Here is a 20,237-nt window from a genome sequence, read left to right as displayed (position 1 = left end):
TCTATAGAGAACGCTAAGAAGTGTTGGCAGCTTTTCCTCTGACCCTGGCCACTTTTACAAGCAATCCTATGATAGTCAGCAGGACCCACCCTAAAAAGGAAGGGGCATCCACTTGGACCCTTTCCACCTTTTCTAAATCTCGCCTGATCGAGCCTGATTGAGCACTGATTGAGCAGATAAGCACATGTCATTCTCATTTCAGAAAGGTATTGGTTAGCTTGCTGCTAGCAGCTCAGTTATGTTATGATGTTAGAGGCTATGCAAGGAATGCTTTAGTCCAGCGATATGCAGTTTTTATTGCGCCTTGCATTCAGCAGGAAGATCTTTAGCTTGAATCTGTGGCCTAGGTATTCACCTTGGTATTTCTTTTGGCACAAAGTGAAGGAGTATTTAAGAGAAAATGCACAATGTGTTTCTTATGTTGTTATGAACAACTTGTTACTCTTTCTCATTAGGCTTCAGCCACTGAAGAAATATATAAATAAGGGCTGACTTCCTGTAAGACGTGTCCAAAGCTGGGACGGAATAAAAGGAGACACTTGTAAATGATAGTGCTATCGTTTGAGAAAGGGTAAGTTGAGACTGACTTTCATGCGTATTCACAGACCAAGCATCATAAAGATACCAGCATGATCTTCATTGCGGGCTTAGAGCCGGTATTAGCTTTTGAGAGGTAAGAGGATTTTGAGGGCTCGTTGGTCTAGGGGTATGATTCTCGCTTTGAGTGCGAGAGGTCCCGGGTTCAAATCCCGGACGAGCCCTTTTCTTGGTACTCTTTTCAAGTTGTTTTGAAGTTTGCGTTTCAAAACCAACATCAATTTTTTCTTTGCAGTAGTGGATAATTCTTTGCTAGAGTCTCATGCTTCAGCCCTGCCCAGTCTGAGCTAATACCAAACATCTGGTCTTGCATGGCATGTACGAGCGTTCAGCTAGGGATGTCGGGCAGGTTGCATGAAAGAAATCTAAAGCCAGAGGCCCATGGAATAGCCAGTTCGGAGCAGTTTCATTACAGAAAAATCAACTGTAGGTATCTGTTTCTGTAGTGTAGTGGTTATCACGTTCGCCTCACACGCGAAAGGTCCCCGGTTCGAAACCGGGCAGAAACAGTTGTTATATTGTGTTGGCTACAATGTTGATAGGTGCCATTTTGCCATGGAATTGTCCAAGCCCTGAAGATTATTTCATGCAATCTCGTTCCAAGAAAGGGAATTCTCTCAAAACACTAAAGTAATCGGCGTGTGGATGTATCTGTTGGTTCTCAGACCTTGCTTTCAAAAGAGCCATGCAATCGGTTCACTGCTCACCTAGAACAAGCATTAACATGGAGAATTGTTGGCACCAACAGGAATCTTATTTTAGAGGAGTGTTTCTGGCTTTGAGTGCAGAGGCCCTCGGCTCAATTCCAAGATGATCCTTCTCAAGGTGATGATACAAATGCATTGTCACCTTTACGTTTAATGTCAGAATCATTTATTTCCAGTTGGTGGTGTAAGAATGTTTGCAACAGTATGGCGATTTTTCCTAGCCATGCATGAATGAAAGCATATCACTCGCCTTTAGGTGTTTTTCTAATACATTGATATTTGCATCTTCCTTCTTAGCCTGCATGTTTGACTATCTTACAGGCTGCATGTAATAAGTATCACATCAGGGCCCTTCTTCTACTCAATTCACAACTGTTCTATCACGACATAGATAAGAAAGCTGCATCTGCTTTTGTTGTGTAGTGGTAATCAGGTTTACCTGACGTGTGAAAGCCCCATGCTTTGAAAGTACACAGTAACAAAGAAACCGATGACTTTTATAAAAAGGTGTCATGTGTGTCTCTTACTTTGCACAAAAAGTGCCAGAGATGACTTCATTTGCAATCACTTGAAAAGTAGGGATTCTCCAATAAATGGTAAATGGTTGAAACAAATCTGAAGAAATGCATGACATACCTGTGTGTGTGTGTGTACGCATGTATGTATATATAGGGAGAGAGAGAGCGTCAATATAAACAGACTTTATTTCAATCAAGCTGTCTTTTCTATCCTTCAGGAGCAGAATGTTCTGATCATCAGCGCTCCAGAATGTAGTGTTTTCTTGGCAAGCATCACATATTGTGATGTGTTAGCTAAAAGTTCCATATCCTAGAGACTGATATATTCCTCTGTACTTGTACCTTGGGGATTCATCAAAACCTGGCATCATAAGCAGCTTTCTACTGCCACAGACTGGACAGCGAAACAATTTAAAATATCCCAGAAAAAGAAAATAAGCATGCTTAATCAGAGCTTTCTGGACAGGAAGGACATTTGAGCAAGTGAGGAATAAGCACTGCTTTTGTTAATTTGCATAGGCAGAATAGAGACTTCTGGGAAAAGGCCGAAATTACAGTCACAGAAAATGGCTGCATCTATAGAGAACGCTAAGAAGTGTTGGCAGCTTTTCCTCTGACCCTGACCACTTTTACAAGCAATCCTATGATAGTCAGCAGGACCCACCCTAAAAAGGAAGGGGCATCCACTTGGACCCTTTCCACCTTTTCTAAATCTCGCCTGATTGAGCACTGATTGAGCAGATAAGCACATGTCATTCTCATTTCAGAAAGGTATTGGTTAGCTTGCTGCTAGCAGCTCAGTTATGTTATGATGTTAGAGGCTATGCAAGGAATGCTTTCGTCCAGCGATATGCAGTTTTTATTGCGCCTTGCATTCAGCAGGAAGATCTTTAGCTTGAATCTGTGACCTAGGTATTCACCTTGGTATTTCTTTTGGCACAAAGTGAAGGAGTATTTGAGAGAAAATGCACAATGTGTTTCTTATGTTGTTATGAACAACTTGTTACTCTTTCTCATTAAGCTTCAGCCACTGCAGAAATATATAAATAAGGGCTGACTTCCTGTAAGACGTGTCCAAAGCTGGGACGGAATAAAAGGAGACACTTGTAAATGATAGTGCTATCGTTTGAGAAAGGGTAAGTTGAGACTGACTTTCATGCGTATTCACAGACCAAGCATCATAAAGATACCAGCATGATCTTCATTGCGGGCTTAGAGCCGGTATTAGCTTTTGAGAGGTAAGAGGATTTTGAGGGCTCGTTGGTCTAGGGGTATGATTCTCGCTTTGGGTGCGAGAGGTCCCGGGTTCAAATCCCGGACGAGCCCTTTTCTTGGTACTCTTTTCAAGTTGTTTTGAAGTTTGCGTTTCAAAACCAACATCAATTTTTTCTTTGCAGTAGTGGATAATTCTTTGCTAGAGTCTCATGCTTTAGCCCTGCCCAGTCTGAGCTAATACCAAACATCTGGTCTTGCATGGCATGTACGAGCGTTCAGCTAGGGATGTCGGGCAGGTTGCATGAAAGAAATCTAAAGCCAGAGGCCCATGGAATAGCCAGTTCGGAGCAGTTTCATTACAGAAAAATCAACTGTAGGTATCTGTTTCTGTAGTGTAGTGGTTATCACGTTTGCCTCACACGCGAAAGGTCCCCGGTTTGAAACCGGGCAGAAACAGTTGTTATATTGTGTTGGCTACAATGTTGATAGGTGCCGTTTTGCCATGGAATTGTCCAAGCCCTGAAGATTATTTCATGCAATCTCGTTCCAAGAAAGGGAATTCTCTCAAAACACTAAAGTAATCGGCGTGTGGATGTATCTGTTGGTTCTCAGACCTTGCTTTCAAAAGAGCCCTGCAATCGGTTCACTGCTCACCTAGAACAAGCATTAACATGGAGAATTGTTGGCACCAACAGGAATCTTATTTTAGTGGAGTGTTTCTGGCTTTGAGTGCAGAGGCCCTCGGCTCAATTCCAAGATGATCCTTCTCAAGGTGATGATACAAATGCATTGTCACCTTTACGTTTAATGTCAGAATCATTTATTTCCAGTTGGTGGTGTAAGAATGTTTGCAACAGTATGGCGATTTTTCCTAGCCATGCATGAATGAAAGCATATCACTCGCCTTTAGGTGTTTTTCTAATACATTGATATTTGCATCTTCCTTCCTAGCCTGCATGTTTGACTATCTTACAGGCTGCATGTAATAAGTATCACATCAGGGCCCTTCTTCTACTCAATTCACAACTGTTCTATCACGACATAGATAAGAAAGCTGCATCTGCTTTTGTTGTGTAGTGGTAATCAGGTTTACCTGACGTGTGAAAGCCCCATGCTTTGAAAGTACACAGTAACAAAGAAACCGATGACTTTTATAAAAAGGTGTCATGTGTGTCTCTTACTTTGCACAAAAAGTGCCAGAGATGACTTCATTTGCAGTCACTTGAAAAGTAGGGATTCTCCAATAAATGGTAAATGGTTGAAACAAATCTGAAGAAATGCATGACATACCTGTGTGTGTGTGTGTACGCATGTATGTATATATAGGGAGAGAGAGAGCGTCAATATAAACAGACTTTATTTCAATCAAGCTGTCTTTTCTATCCTTCAGGAGCAGAATGTTCTGATCATCAGCGCTCCAGAATGTAGTGTTTTCTTGGCAAGCATCACATATTGTGATGTGTTAGCTAAAAGTTCCATATCCTAGAGACTGATATATTCCTCTGTACTTGTACCTTGGGTTTTCATCAAAACCTGGCATCATAAGCAGCTTTCTACTGCCACAGACTGGACAGCGAAACAATTTAAAATATCCCAGAAAAAGAAAATAAGCATGCTTAATCAGAGCTTTCTGGACAGGAAGGACATTTGAGCAAGTGAGGAATAAGCACTGCTTTTGTTAATTTGCATAGGCAGAATAGAGACTTCTGGGAAAAGGCCGAAATTACAGTCACAGAAAATGGCTGCATCTATAGAGAACGCTAAGAAGTGTTGGCAGCTTTTCCTCTGACCCTGGCCACTTTTACAAGCAATCCTATGATAGTGAGCAGGACCCACCCTAAAAAGGAAGGGGCATCCACTTGGACCCTTTCCACCTTTTCTAAATCTCGCCTGATCGAGCCTGATTGAGCACTGATTGAGCAGATAAGCACATGTCATTCTCATTTCAGAAAGGTATTGGTTAGCTTGCTGCTAGCAGCTCAGTTATGTTATGATGTTAGAGGCTATGCAAGGAATGCTTTAGTCCAGCGATATGCAGTTTTTATTGCGCCTTGCATTCAGCAGGAAGATCTTTAGCTTGAATCTGTGGCCTAGGTATTCACCTTGGTATTTCTTTTGGCACAAAGTGAAGGAGGATTTGAGAGAAAATGCACAATGTGTTTCTTATGTTGTTATGAACAACTTGTTACTCTTTCTCATTAAGCTTCAGCCACTGCAGAAATATATAAATAAGGGCTGACTTCCTGTAAGACGTGTCCAAAGCTGGGACGGAATAAAAGGAGACACTTGTAAATGATAGTGCTATCGTTTGAGAAAGGGTAAGTTGAGACTGACTTTCATGCGTATTCACAGACCAAGCATCATAAAGATACCAGCATGATCTTCATTGCGGGCTTAGAGCCGGTATTAGCTTTTGAGAGGTAAGAGGATTTTGAGGGCTCGTTGGTCTAGGGGTATGATTCTCGCTTTGGGTGCGAGAGGTCCCGGGTTCAAATCCCGGACGAGCCCTTTTCTTGGTACTCTTTTCAAGTTGTTTTGAAGTTTGCGTTTCAAAACCAACATCAATTTTTTCTTTGCAGTAGTGGATAATTCTTTGCTAGAGTCTCATGCTTCAGCCCTGCCCAGTCTGAGCTAATACCAAACATCTGGTCTTGCATGGCATGTACGAGCGTTCAGCTAGGGATGTCGGGCAGGTTGCATGAAAGAAATCTAAAGCCAGAGGCCCATGGAATAGCCAGTTCGGAGCAGTTTCATTACAGAAAAATCAACTGTAGGTATCTGTTTCTGTAGTGTAGTGGTTATCACGTTTGCCTCACACGCGAAAGGTCCCCGGTTCGAAACCGGGCAGAAACAGTTGTTATATTGTGTTGGCTACAATGTTGATAGGTGCCGTTTTGCCATGGAATTGTCCAAGCCCTGAAGATTATTTCATGCAATCTCGTTCCAAGAAAGGGAATGCTCTCAAAACACTAAAGTAATCGGCGTGTGGATGTATCTGTTTGTTCTCAGACCTTGCTTTCAAAAGAGCCCTGCAATCGGTTCACTGCTCACCTAGAACAAGCATTAACATGGAGAATTGTTGGCACCAACAGGAATCTTATTTTAGTGGAGTGTTTCTGGCTTTGAGTGCAGAGGCCCTCGGCTCAATTCCAAGATGATCCTTCTCAAGGTGATGATACAAATGCATTGTCACCTTTACGTTTAATGTCAGAATCATTTATTTCCAGTTGGTGGTGTAAGAATGTTTGCAACAGTATGGCGATTTTTCCTAGCCATGCATGAATGAAAGCATATCACTCGCCTTTAGGTGTTTTTCTAATACATTGATATTTGCATCTTCCTTCCTAGCCTGCATGTTTGACTATCTTACAGGCTGCATGTAATAAGTATCACATCAGGGCCCTTCTTCTACTCAATTCACAACTGTTCTATCACGACATAGATAAGAAAGCTGCATCTGCTTTTGTTGTGTAGTGGTAATCAGGTTTACCTGACGTGTGAAAGCCCCATGCTTTGAAAGTACACAGTAACAAAGAAACCGATGACTTTTATAAAAAGGTGTCATGTGTGTCTCTTACTTTGCACAAAAAGTGCCAGAGATGACTTCATTTGCAGTCACTTGAAAAGTAGGGATTCTCCAATAAATGGTAAATGGTTGAAACAAATCTGAAGAAATGCATGACATACCTGTGTGTGTGTGTGTACGCATGTATGTATATATAGGGAGAGAGAGAGCGTCAATATAAACAGACTTTATTTCAATCAAGCTGTCTTTTCTATCCTTCAGGAGCAGAATGTTCTGATCATCAGCGCTCCAGAATGTAGTGTTTTCTTGGCAAGCATCACATATTGTGATGTGTTAGCTAAAAGTTCCATATCCTAGAGACTGATATATTCCTCTGTACTTGTACCTTGGGTTTTCATCAAAACCTGGCATCATAAGCAGCTTTCTACTGCCACAGACTGGACAGCGAAACAATTTAAAATATCCCAGAAAAAGAAAATAAGCATGCTTAATCAGAGCTTTCTGGACAGGAAGGACATTTGAGCAAGTGAGGAATAAGCACTGCTTTTGTTAATTTGCATAGGCAGAATAGAGACTTCTGGGAAAAGGCCGAAATTACAGTCACAGAAAATGGCTGCATCTATAGAGAACGCTAAGAAGTGTTGGCAGCTTTTCCTCTGACCCTGGCCACTTTTACAAGCAATCCTATGATAGTCAGCAGGACCCACCCTAAAAAGGAAGGGGCATCCACTTGGACCCTTTCCACCTTTTCTAAATCTCGCCTGATCGAGCCTGATTGAGCACTGATTGAGCAGATAAGCACATGTCATTCTCATTTCAGAAAGGTATTGGTTAGCTTGCTGCTAGCAGCTCAGTTATGTTATGATGTTAGAGGCTATGCAAGGAATGCTTTAGTCCAGCGATATGCAGTTTTTATTGCGCCTTGCATTCAGCAGGAAGATCTTTAGCTTGAATCTGTGGCCTAGGTATTCACCTTGGTATTTCTTTTGGCACAAAGTGAAGGAGTATTTAAGAGAAAATGCACAATGTGTTTCTTATGTTGTTATGAACAACTTGTTACTCTTTCTCATTAGGCTTCAGCCACTGAAGAAATATATAAATAAGGGCTGACTTCCTGTAAGACGTGTCCAAAGCTGGGACGGAATAAAAGGAGACACTTGTAAATGATAGTGCTATCGTTTGAGAAAGGGTAAGTTGAGACTGACTTTCATGCGTATTCACAGACCAAGCATCATAAAGATACCAGCATGATCTTCATTGCGGGCTTAGAGCCGGTATTAGCTTTTGAGAGGTAAGAGGATTTTGAGGGCTCGTTGGTCTAGGGGTATGATTCTCGCTTTGAGTGCGAGAGGTCCCGGGTTCAAATCCCGGACGAGCCCTTTTCTTGGTACTCTTTTCAAGTTGTTTTGAAGTTTGCGTTTCAAAACCAACATCAATTTTTTCTTTGCAGTAGTGGATAATTCTTTGCTAGAGTCTCATGCTTCAGCCCTGCCCAGTCTGAGCTAATACCAAACATCTGGTCTTGCATGGCATGTACGAGCGTTCAGCTAGGGATGTCGGGCAGGTTGCATGAAAGAAATCTAAAGCCAGAGGCCCATGGAATAGCCAGTTCGGAGCAGTTTCATTACAGAAAAATCAACTGTAGGTATCTGTTTCTGTAGTGTAGTGGTTATCACGTTTGCCTCACACGCGAAAGGTCCCCGGTTCGAAACCGGGCAGAAACAGTTGTTATATTGTGTTGGCTACAATGTTGATAGGTGCCGTTTTGCCATGGAATTGTCCAAGCCCTGAAGATTATTTCATGCAATCTCGTTCCAAGAAAGGGAATTCTCTCAAAACACTAAAGTAATCGGCGTGTGGATGTATCTGTTGGTTCTCAGACCTTGCTTTCAAAAGAGCCATGCAATCGGTTCACTGCTCACCTAGAACAAGCATTAACATGGAGAATTGTTGGCACCAACAGGAATCTTATTTTAGTGGAGTGTTTCTGGCTTTGAGTGCAGAGGCCCTCGGCTCAATTCCAAGATGATCCTTCTCAAGGTGATGATACAAATGCATTGTCACCTTTACGTTTAATGTCAGAATCATTTATTTCCAGTTGGTGGTGTAAGAATGTTTGCAACAGTATGGCGATTTTTCCTAGCCATGCATGAATGAAAGCATATCACTCGCCTTTAGGTGTTTTTCTAATACATTGATATTTGCATCTTCCTTCTTAGCCTGCATGTTTGACTATCTTACAGGCTGCATGTAATAAGTATCACATCAGGGCCCTTCTTCTACTCAATTCACAACTGTTCTATCACGACATAGATAAGAAAGCTGCATCTGCTTTTGTTGTGTAGTGGTAATCAGGTTTACCTGACGTGTGAAAGCCCCATGCTTTGAAAGTACACAGTAACAAAGAAACCGATGACTTTTATAAAAAGGTGTCATGTGTGTCTCTTACTTTGCACAAAAAGTGCCAGAGATGACTTCATTTGCAATCACTTGAAAAGTAGGGATTCTCCAATAAATGGTAAATGGTTGAAACAAATCTGAAGAAATGCATGACATACCTGTGTGTGTGTGTGTACGCATGTATGTATATATAGGGAGAGAGAGAGCGTCAATATAAACAGACTTTATTTCAATCAAGCTGTCTTTTCTATCCTTCAGGAGCAGAATGTTCTGATCATCAGCGCTCCAGAATGTAGTGTTTTCTTGGCAAGCATCACATATTGTGATGTGTTAGCTAAAAGTTCCATATCCTAGAGACTGATATATTCCTCTGTACTTGTACCTTGGGGATTCATCAAAACCTGGCATCATAAGCAGCTTTCTACTGCCATAGACTGGACAGCGAAACAATTTAAAATATCCCAGAAAAAGAAAATAAGCATGCTTAATCAGAGCTTTCTGGACAGGAAGGACATTTGAGCAAGTGAGGAATAAGCACTGCTTTTGTTAATTTGCATAGGCAGAATAGAGACTTCTGGGAAAAGGCCGAAATTACAGTCACAGAAAATGGCTGCATCTATAGAGAACGCTAAGAAGTGTTGGCAGCTTTTCCTCTGACCCTGACCACTTTTACAAGCAATCCTATGATAGTCAGCAGGACCCACCCTAAAAAGGAAGGGGCATCCACTTGGACCCTTTCCACCTTTTCTAAATCTCGCCTGATTGAGCACTGATTGAGCAGATAAGCACATGTCATTCTCATTTCAGAAAGGTATTGGTTAGCTTGCTGCTAGCAGCTCAGTTATGTTATGATGTTAGAGGCTATGCAAGGAATGCTTTCGTCCAGCGATATGCAGTTTTTATTGCGCCTTGCATTCAGCAGGAAGATCTTTAGCTTGAATCTGTGACCTAGGTATTCACCTTGGTATTTCTTTTGGCACAAAGTGAAGGAGTATTTGAGAGAAAATGCACAATGTGTTTCTTATGTTGTTATGAACAACTTGTTACTCTTTCTCATTAAGCTTCAGCCACTGCAGAAATATATAAATAAGGGCTGACTTCCTGTAAGACGTGTCCAAAGCTGGGACGGAATAAAAGGAGACACTTGTAAATGATAGTGCTATCGTTTGAGAAAGGGTAAGTTGAGACTGACTTTCATGCGTATTCACAGACCAAGCATCATAAAGATACCAGCATGATCTTCATTGCGGGCTTAGAGCCGGTATTAGCTTTTGAGAGGTAAGAGGATTTTGAGGGCTCGTTGGTCTAGGGGTATGATTCTCGCTTTGGGTGCGAGAGGTCCCGGGTTCAAATCCCGGACCAGCCCTTTTCTTGGTACTCTTTTCAAGTTGTTTTGAAGTTTGCGTTTCAAAACCAACATCAATTTTTTCTTTGCAGTAGTGGATAATTCTTTGCTAGAGTCTCATGCTTCAGCCCTGCCCAGTCTGAGCTAATACCAAACATCTGGTCTTGCATGGCATGTACGAGCGTTCAGCTAGGGATGTCGGGCAGGTTGCATGAAAGAAATCTAAAGCCAGAGGCCCATGGAATAGCCAGTTCGGAGCAGTTTCATTACAGAAAAATCAACTGTAGGTATCTGTTTCTGTAGTGTAGTGGTTATCACGTTTGCCTCACACGCGAAAGGTCCCCGGTTCGAAACCGGGCAGAAACAGTTGTTATATTGTGTTGGCTACAATGTTGATAGGTGCCGTTTTGCCATGGAATTGTCCAAGCCCTGAAGATTATTTCATGCAATCTCGTTCCAAGAAAGGGAATGCTCTCAAAACACTAAAGTAATCGGCGTGTGGATGTATCTGTTTGTTCTCAGACCTTGCTTTCAAAAGAGCCCTGCAATCGGTTCACTGCTCACCTAGAACAAGCATTAACATGGAGAATTGTTGGCACCAACAGGAATCTTATTTTAGTGGAGTGTTTCTGGCTTTGAGTGCAGAGGCCCTCGGCTCAATTCCAAGATGATCCTTCTCAAGGTGATGATACAAATGCATTGTCACCTTTACGTTTAATGTCAGAATCATTTATTTCCAGTTGGTGGTGTAAGAATGTTTGCAACAGTATGGCGATTTTTCCTAGCCATGCATGAATGAAAGCATATCACTCGCCTTTAGGTGTTTTTCTAATACATTGATATTTGCATCTTCCTTCCTAGCCTGCATGTTTGACTATCTTACAGGCTGCATGTAATAAGTATCACATCAGGGCCCTTCTTCTACTCAATTCACAACTGTTCTATCACGACATAGATAAGAAAGCTGCATCTGCTTTTGTTGTGTAGTGGTAATCAGGTTTACCTGACGTGTGAAAGCCCCATGCTTTGAAAGTACACAGTAACAAAGAAACCGATGACTTTTATAAAAAGGTGTCATGTGTGTCTCTTACTTTGCACAAAAAGTGCCAGAGATGACTTCATTTGCAGTCACTTGAAAAGTAGGGATTCTCCAATAAATGGTAAATGGTTGAAACAAATCTGAAGAAATGCATGACATACCTGTGTGTGTGTGTGTACGCATGTATGTATATATAGGGAGAGAGAGAGCGTCAATATAAACAGACTTTATTTCAATCAAGCTGTCTTTTCTATCCTTCAGGAGCAGAATGTTCTGATCATCAGCGCTCCAGAATGTAGTGTTTTCTTGGCAAGCATCACATATTGTGATGTGTTAGCTAAAAGTTCCATATCCTAGAGACTGATATATTCCTCTGTACTTGTACCTTGGGTTTTCATCAAAACCTGGCATCATAAGCAGCTTTCTACTGCCACAGACTGGACAGCGAAACAATTTAAAATATCCCAGAAAAAGAAAATAAGCATGCTTAATCAGAGCTTTCTGGACAGGAAGGACATTTGAGCAAGTGAGGAATAAGCACTGCTTTTGTTAATTTGCATAGGCAGAATAGAGACTTCTGGGAAAAGGCCGAAATTACAGTCACAGAAAATGGCTGCATCTATAGAGAACGCTAAGAAGTGTTGGCAGCTTTTCCTCTGACCCTGGCCACTTTTACAAGCAATCCTATGATAGTCAGCAGGACCCACCCTAAAAAGGAAGGGGCATCCACTTGGACCCTTTCCACCTTTTCTAAATCTCGCCTGATCGAGCCTGATTGAGCACTGATTGAGCAGATAAGCACATGTCATTCTCATTTCAGAAAGGTATTGGTTAGCTTGCTGCTAGCAGCTCAGTTATGTTATGATGTTAGAAGCTATGCAAGGAATGCTTTAGTCCAGCGATATGCAGTTTTTATTGCGCCTTGCATTCAGCAGGAAGATCTTTAGCTTGAATCTGTGGCCTAGGTATTCACCTTGGTATTTCTTTTGGCACAAAGTGAAGGAGTATTTAAGAGAAAATGCACAATGTGTTTCTTATGTTGTTATGAACAACTTGTTACTCTTTCTCATTAGGCTTCAGCCACTGAAGAAATATATAAATAAGGGCTGACTTCCTGTAAGACGTGTCCAAAGCTGGGACGGAATAAAAGGAGACACTTGTAAATGATAGTGCTATCGTTTGAGAAAGGGTAAGTTGAGACTGACTTTCATGCGTATTCACAGACCAAGCATCATAAAGATACCAGCATGATCTTCATTGCGGGCTTAGAGCCGGTATTAGCTTTTGAGAGGTAAGAGGATTTTGAGGGCTCGTTGGTCTAGGGGTATGATTCTCGCTTTGAGTGCGAGAGGTCCCGGGTTCAAATCCCGGACGAGCCCTTTTCTTGGTACTCTTTTCAAGTTGTTTTGAAGTTTGCGTTTCAAAACCAACATCAATTTTTTCTTTGCAGTAGTGGATAATTCTTTGCTAGAGTCTCATGCTTCAGCCCTGCCCAGTCTGAGCTAATACCAAACATCTGGTCTTGCATGGCATGTACGAGCGTTCAGCTAGGGATGTCGGGCAGGTTGCATGAAAGAAATCTAAAGCCAGAGGCCCATGGAATAGCCAGTTCGGAGCAGTTTCATTACAGAAAAATCAACTGTAGGTATATGTTTCTGTAGTGTAGTGGTTATCACGTTCGCCTCACACGCGAAAGGTCCCCGGTTCGAAACCGGGCAGAAACAGTTGTTATATTGTGTTGGCTACAATGTTGATAGGTGCCATTTTGCCATGGAATTGTCCAAGCCCTGAAGATTATTTCATGCAATCTCGTTCCAAGAAAGGGAATTCTCTCAAAACACTAAAGTAATCGGCGTGTGGATGTATCTGTTGGTTCTCAGACCTTGCTTTCAAAAGAGCCATGCAATCGGTTCACTGCTCACCTAGAACAAGCATTAACATGGAGAATTGTTGGCACCAACAGGAATCTTATTTTAGAGGAGTGTTTCTGGCTTTGAGTGCAGAGGCCCTCGGCTCAATTCCAAGATGATCCTTCTCAAGGTGATGATACAAATGCATTGTCACCTTTACGTTTAATGTCAGAATCATTTATTTCCAGTTGGTGGTGTAAGAATGTTTGCAACAGTATGGCGATTTTTCCTAGCCATGCATGAATGAAAGCATATCACTCGCCTTTAGGTGTTTTTCTAATACATTGATATTTGCATCTTCCTTCTTAGCCTGCATGTTTGACTATCTTACAGGCTGCATGTAATAAGTATCACATCAGGGCCCTTCTTCTACTCAATTCACAACTGTTCTATCACGACATAGATAAGAAAGCTGCATCTGCTTTTGTTGTGTAGTGGTAATCAGGTTTACCTGACGTGTGAAAGCCCCATGCTTTGAAAGTACACAGTAACAAAGAAACCGATGACTTTTATAAAAAGGTGTCATGTGTGTCTCTTACTTTGCACAAAAAGTGCCAGAGATGACTTCATTTGCAATCACTTGAAAAGTAGGGATTCTCCAATAAATGGTAAATGGTTGAAACAAATCTGAAGAAATGCATGACATACCTGTGTGTGTACGCATGTATGTATATATAGGGAGAGAGAGAGCGTCAATATAAACAGACTTTATTTCAATCAAGCTGTCTTTTCTATCCTTCAGGAGCAGAATGTTCTGATCATCAGCGCTCCAGAATGTAGTGTTTTCTTGGCAAGCATCACATATTGTGATGTGTTAGCTAAAAGTTCCATATCCTAGAGACTGATATATTCCTCTGTACTTGTACCTTGGGGATTCATCAAAACCTGGCATCATAAGCAGCTTTCTACTGCCACAGACTGGACAGCGAAACAATTTAAAATATCCCAGAAAAAGAAAATAAGCATGCTTAATCAGAGCTTTCTGGACAGGAAGGACATTTGAGCAAGTGAGGAATAAGCACTGCTTTTGTTAATTTGCATAGGCAGAATAGAGACTTCTGGGAAAAGGCCGAAATTACAGTCACAGAAAATGGCTGCATCTATAGAGAACGCTAAGAAGTGTTGGCAGCTTTTCCTCTGACCCTGACCACTTTTACAAGCAATCCTATGATAGTCAGCAGGACCCACCCTAAAAAGGAAGGGGCATCCACTTGGACCCTTTCCACCTTTTCTAAATCTCGCCTGATTGAGCACTGATTGAGCAGATAAGCACATGTCATTCTCATTTCAGAAAGGTATTGGTTAGCTTGCTGCTAGCAGCTCAGTTATGTTATGATGTTAGAGTCTATGCAAGGAATGCTTTCGTCCAGCGATATGCAGTTTTTATTGCGCCTTGCATTCAGCAGGAAGATCTTTAGCTTGAATCTGTGACCTAGGTATTCACCTTGGTATTTCTTTTGGCACAAAGTGAAGGAGTATTTGAGAGAAAATGCACAATGTGTTTCTTATGTTGTTATGAACAACTTGTTACTCTTTCTCATTAAGCTTCAGCCACTGCAGAAATATATAAATAAGGGCTGACTTCCTGTAAGACGTGTCCAAAGCTGGGACGGAATAAAAGGAGACACTTGTAAATGATAGTGCTATCGTTTGAGAAAGGGTAAGTTGAGACTGACTTTCATGCGTATTCACAGACCAAGCATCATAAAGATACCAGCATGATCTTCATTGCGGGCTTAGAGCCGGTATTAGCTTTTGAGAGGTAAGAGGATTTTGAGGGCTCGTTGGTCTAGGGGTATGATTCTCGCTTTGGGTGCGAGAGGTCCCGGGTTCAAATCCCGGACGAGCCCTTTTCTTGGTACTCTTTTCAAGTTGTTTTGAAGTTTGCGTTTCAAAACCAACATCAATTTTTTCTTTGCAGTAGTGGATAATTCTTTGCTAGAGTCTCATGCTTTAGCCCTGCCCAGTCTGAGCTAATACCAAACATCTGGTCTTGCATGGCATGTACGAGCGTTCAGCTAGGGATGTCGGGCAGGTTGCATGAAAGAAATCTAAAGCCAGAGGCCCATGGAATAGCCAGTTCGGAGCAGTTTCATTACAGAAAAATCAACTGTAGGTATCTGTTTCTGTAGTGTAGTGGTTATCACGTTTGCCTCACACGCGAAAGGTCCCCGGTTTGAAACCGGGCAGAAACAGTTGTTATATTGTGTTGGCTACAATGTTGATAGGTGCCGTTTTGCCATGGAATTGTCCAAGCCCTGAAGATTATTTCATGCAATCTCGTTCCAAGAAAGGGAATTCTCTCAAAACACTAAAGTAATCGGCGTGTGGATGTATCTGTTGGTTCTCAGACCTTGCTTTCAAAAGAGCCCTGCAATCGGTTCACTGCTCACCTAGAACAAGCATTAACATGGAGAATTGTTGGCACCAACAGGAATCTTATTTTAGTGGAGTGTTTCTGGCTTTGAGTGCAGAGGCCCTCGGCTCAATTCCAAGATGATCCTTCTCAAGGTGATGATACAAATGCATTGTCACCTTTACGTTTAATGTCAGAATCATTTATTTCCAGTTGGTGGTGTAAGAATGTTTGCAACAGTATGGCGATTTTTCCTAGCCATGCATGAATGAAAGCATATCACTCGCCTTTAGGTGTTTTTCTAATACATTGATATTTGCATCTTCCTTCCTAGCCTGCATGTTTGACTATCTTACAGGCTGCATGTAATAAGTATCACATCAGGGCCCTTCTTCTACTCAATTCACAACTGTTCTATCACGACATAGATAAGAAAGCTGCATCTGCTTTTGTTGTGTAGTGGTAATCAGGTTTACCTGATGTGTGAAAGCCCCATGCTTTGAAAGTACACAGTAACAAAGAAACCGATGACTTTTATAAAAAGGTGTCATGTGTGTCTCTTACTTTGCACAAAAAGTGCCAGAGATGACTTCATTTGCAGTCACTTGAAAAGTAGGGATTCTCCAATAAATGGTAAATGGTTGAAACAAATCTGAAGAAATGCATGACATACCTGTGTGTGTGTGTGTACGCATGTATGTATATATAGGGAGAGAGAGAGCGTCAATATAAACAGACTTTATTTCAATCAAGCTGTCTTTTCTATCCTTCAGGAGCAGAATGTTCTGATCATCAGCGCTCCAGAATGTAGTGTTTTCTTGGCAAGCATCACATATTGTGATGTGTTAGCTAAAAGTTCCATATCCTAGAGACTGATATATTCCTCTGTACTTGTACCTTGGGGATTCATCAAAACCTGGCATCATAAGCAGCTTTCTACTGCCACAGACTGGACAGCGAAACAATTTAAAATATCCCAGAAAAAGAAAATAAGCATGCTTAATCAGAGCTTTCTGGACAGGAAGGACATTTGAGCAAGTGAGGAATAAGCACTGCTTTTGTTAATTTGCATAGGCAGAATAGAGACTTCTGGGAAAAGGCCGAAATTACAGTCACAGAAAATGGCTGCATCTATAGAGAACGCTAAGAAGTGTTGGCAGCTTTTCCTCTGACCCTGGCCACTTTTACAAGCAATCCTATGATAGTGAGCAGGACCCACCCTAAAAAGGAAGGGGCATCCACTTGGACCCTTTCCACCTTTTCTAAATCTCGCCTGATCGAGCCTGATTGAGCACTGATTGAGCAGATAAGCACATGTCATTCTCATTTCAGAAAGGTATTGGTTAGCTTGCTGCTAGCAGCTCAGTTATGTTATGATGTTAGAGGCTATGCAAGGAATGCTTTAGTCCAGCGATATGCAGTTTTTATTGCGCCTTGCATTCAGCAGGAAGATCTTTAGCTTGAATCTGTGGCCTAGGTATTCACCTTGGTATTTCTTTTGGCACAAAGTGAAGGAGTATTTGAGAGAAAATGCACAATGTGTTTCTTATGTTGTTATGAACAACTTGTTACTCTTTCTCATTAAGCTTCAGCCACTGCAGAAATATATAAATAAGGGCTGACTTCCTGTAAGACGTGTCCAAAGCTGGGACGGAATAAAAGGAGACACTTGTAAATGATAGTGCTATCGTTTGAGAAAGGGTAAGTTGAGACTGACTTTCATGCGTATTCACAGACCAAGCATCATAAAGATACCAGCATGATCTTCATTGCGGGCTTAGAGCCGGTATTAGCTTTTGAGAGGTAAGAGGATTTTGAGGGCTCGTTGGTCTAGGGGTATGATTCTCGCTTTGGGTGCGAGAGGTCCCGGGTTCAAATCCCGGACGAGCCCTTTTCTTGGTACTCTTTTCAAGTTGTTTTGAAGTTTGCGTTTCAAAACCAACATCAATTTTTTCTTTGCAGTAGTGGATAATTCTTTGCTAGAGTCTCATGCTTCAGCCCTGCCCAGTCTGAGCTAATACCAAACATCTGGTCTTGCATGGCATGTACGAGCGTTCAGCTAGGGATGTCGGGCAGGTTGCATGAAAGAAATCTAAAGCCAGAGGCCCATGGAATAGCCAGTTCGGAGCAGTTTCATTACAGAAAAATCAACTGTAGGTATCTGTTTCTGTAGTGTAGTGGTTATCACGTTTGCCTCACACGCGAAAGGTCCCCGGTTCGAAACCGGGCAGAAACAGTTGTTATATTGTGTTGGCTACAATGTTGATAGGTGCCGTTTTGCCATGGAATTGTCCAAGCCCTGAAGATTATTTCATGCAATCTCGTTCCAAGAAAGGGAATGCTCTCAAAACACTAAAGTAATCGGCGTGTGGATGTATCTGTTTGTTCTCAGACCTTGCTTTCAAAAGAGCCCTGCAATCGGTTCACTGCTCACCTAGAACAAGCATTAACATGGAGAATTGTTGGCACCAACAGGAATCTTATTTTAGTGGAGTGTTTCTGGCTTTGAGTGCAGAGGCCCTCGGCTCAATTCCAAGATGATCCTTCTCAAGGTGATGATACAAATGCATTGTCACCTTTACGTTTAATGTCAGAATCATTTATTTCCAGTTGGTGGTGTAAGAATGTTTGCAACAGTATGGCGATTTTTCCTAGCCATGCATGAATGAAAGCATATCACTCGCCTTTAGGTGTTTTTCTAATACATTGATATTTGCATCTTCCTTCCTAGCCTGCATGTTTGACTATCTTACAGGCTGCATGTAATAAGTATCACATCAGGGCCCTTCTTCTACTCAATTCACAACTGTTCTATCACGACATAGATAAGAAAGCTGCATCTGCTTTTGTTGTGTAGTGGTAATCAGGTTTACCTGACGTGTGAAAGCCCCATGCTTTGAAAGTACACAGTAACAAAGAAACCGATGACTTTTATAAAAAGGTGTCATGTGTGTCTCTTACTTTGCACAAAAAGTGCCAGAGATGACTTCATTTGCAGTCACTTGAAAAGTAGGGATTCTCCAATAAATGGTAAATGGTTGAAACAAATCTGAAGAAATGCATGACATACCTGTGTGTGTGTGTGTACGCATGTATGTATATATAGGGAGAGAGAGAGCGTCAATATAAACAGACTTTATTTCAATCAAGCTGTCTTTTCTATCCTTCAGGAGCAGAATGTTCTGATCATCAGCGCTCCAGAATGTAGTGTTTTCTTGGCAAGCATCACATATTGTGATGTGTTAGCTAAAAGTTCCATATCCTAGAGACTGATATATTCCTCTGTACTTGTACCTTGGGGATTCATCAAAACCTGGCATCATAAGCAGCTTTCTACTGCCACAGACTGGACAGCGAAACAATTTAAAATATCCCAGAAAAAGAAAATAAGCATGCTTAATCAGAGCTTTCTGGACAGGAAGGACATTTGAGCAAGTGAGGAATAAGCACTGCTTTTGTTAATTTGCATAGGCAGAATAGAGACTTCTGGGAAAAGGCCGAAATTACAGTCACAGAAAATGGCTGCATCTATAGAGAACGCTAAGAAGTGTTGGCAGCTTTTCCTCTGACCCTGACCACTTTTACAAGCAATCCTATGATAGTCAGCAGGACCCACCCTAAAAAGGAAGGGGCATCCACTTGGACCCTTTCCACCTTTTCTAAATCTCGCCTGATTGAGCACTGATTGAGCAGATAAGCACATGTCATTCTCATTTCAGAAAGGTATTGGTTAGCTTGCTGCTAGCAGCTCAGTTATGTTATGATGTTAGAGTCTATGCAAGGAATGCTTTCGTCCAGCGATATGCAGTTTTTATTGCGCCTTGCATTCAGCAGGAAGATCTTTAGCTTGAATCTGTGACCTAGGTATTCACCTTGGTATTTCTTTTGGCACAAAGTGAAGGAGTATTTGAGAGAAAATGCACAATGTGTTTCTTATGTTGTTATGAACAACTTGTTACTCTTTCTCATTAAGCTTCAGCCACTGCAGAAATATATAAATAAGGGCTGACTTCCTGTAAGACGTGTCCAAAGCTGGGACGGAATAAAAGGAGACACTTGTAAATGATAGTGCTATCGTTTGAGAAAGGGTAAGTTGAGACTGACTTTCATGCGTATTCACAGACCAAGCATCATAAAGATACCAGCATGATCTTCATTGCGGGCTTAGAGCCGGTATTAGCTTTTGAGAGGTAAGAGGATTTTGAGGGCTCGTTGGTCTAGGGGTATGATTCTCGCTTTGGGTGCGAGAGGTCCCGGGTTCAAATCCCGGACGAGCCCTTTTCTTGGTACTCTTTTCAAGTTGTTTTGAAGTTTGCGTTTCAAAACCAACATCAATTTTTTCTTTGCAGTAGTGGATAATTCTTTGCTAGAGTCTCATGCTTTAGCCCTGCCCAGTCTGAGCTAATACCAAACATCTGGTCTTGCATGGCATGTACGAGCGTTCAGCTAGGGATGTCGGGCAGGTTGCATGAAAGAAATCTAAAGCCAGAGGCCCATGGAATAGCCAGTTCGGAGCAGTTTCATTACAGAAAAATCAACTGTAGGTATCTGTTTCTGTAGTGTAGTGGTTATCACGTTTGCCTCACACGCGAAAGGTCCCCGGTTTGAAACCGGGCAGAAACAG

The 20,237-nt window shown here is 41.7% G+C and overlaps 10 non-coding genes across 10 annotated transcripts; all 10 read left to right on the top strand.

Moving 5' to 3' along the window:
• The first annotated feature begins 689 nt into the window (after positions 1-689).
• Positions 690-761, top strand: TRNAS-UGA (transfer RNA serine (anticodon UGA)). Its single transcript has one exon. It is a non-coding gene; the product is annotated as a tRNA-Ser (tRNA).
• Positions 762-1,033: 272 nt separating this feature from the next.
• On the top strand, positions 1,034-1,106 carry TRNAV-CAC (transfer RNA valine (anticodon CAC)). The gene has a single exon. It is a non-coding gene; the product is annotated as a tRNA-Val (tRNA).
• Positions 1,107-3,076: 1,970 nt separating this feature from the next.
• TRNAP-UGG (transfer RNA proline (anticodon UGG)) lies at positions 3,077-3,148 on the top strand. The gene has a single exon. It is a non-coding gene; the product is annotated as a tRNA-Pro (tRNA).
• Positions 3,149-5,473: 2,325 nt separating this feature from the next.
• TRNAP-UGG (transfer RNA proline (anticodon UGG)) lies at positions 5,474-5,545 on the top strand. The gene has a single exon. It is a non-coding gene; the product is annotated as a tRNA-Pro (tRNA).
• A 2,325-nt stretch (positions 5,546-7,870) lies between these two features.
• Positions 7,871-7,942, top strand: TRNAS-UGA (transfer RNA serine (anticodon UGA)). The gene has a single exon. It is a non-coding gene; the product is annotated as a tRNA-Ser (tRNA).
• Positions 7,943-12,654: 4,712 nt separating this feature from the next.
• Positions 12,655-12,726, top strand: TRNAS-UGA (transfer RNA serine (anticodon UGA)). Its single transcript has one exon. It is a non-coding gene; the product is annotated as a tRNA-Ser (tRNA).
• Positions 12,727-12,998: 272 nt separating this feature from the next.
• TRNAV-CAC (transfer RNA valine (anticodon CAC)) lies at positions 12,999-13,071 on the top strand. The gene has a single exon. It is a non-coding gene; the product is annotated as a tRNA-Val (tRNA).
• A 1,964-nt stretch (positions 13,072-15,035) lies between these two features.
• Positions 15,036-15,107, top strand: TRNAP-UGG (transfer RNA proline (anticodon UGG)). The gene has a single exon. It is a non-coding gene; the product is annotated as a tRNA-Pro (tRNA).
• A 2,325-nt stretch (positions 15,108-17,432) lies between these two features.
• TRNAP-UGG (transfer RNA proline (anticodon UGG)) lies at positions 17,433-17,504 on the top strand. Its single transcript has one exon. It is a non-coding gene; the product is annotated as a tRNA-Pro (tRNA).
• A 2,315-nt stretch (positions 17,505-19,819) lies between these two features.
• Positions 19,820-19,891, top strand: TRNAP-UGG (transfer RNA proline (anticodon UGG)). Its single transcript has one exon. It is a non-coding gene; the product is annotated as a tRNA-Pro (tRNA).
• The last annotated feature ends 346 nt before the right edge of the window (positions 19,892-20,237 follow it).

This window comes from Triturus cristatus, chromosome 8 (assembly GCF_964204655.1).
Source record: "Triturus cristatus chromosome 8, aTriCri1.1, whole genome shotgun sequence".
In the NCBI taxonomy this organism is placed as follows: domain Eukaryota; kingdom Metazoa; phylum Chordata; class Amphibia; order Caudata; family Salamandridae; genus Triturus; species Triturus cristatus.
This window is presented reverse-complemented; position numbering and strand designations above follow the sequence as displayed.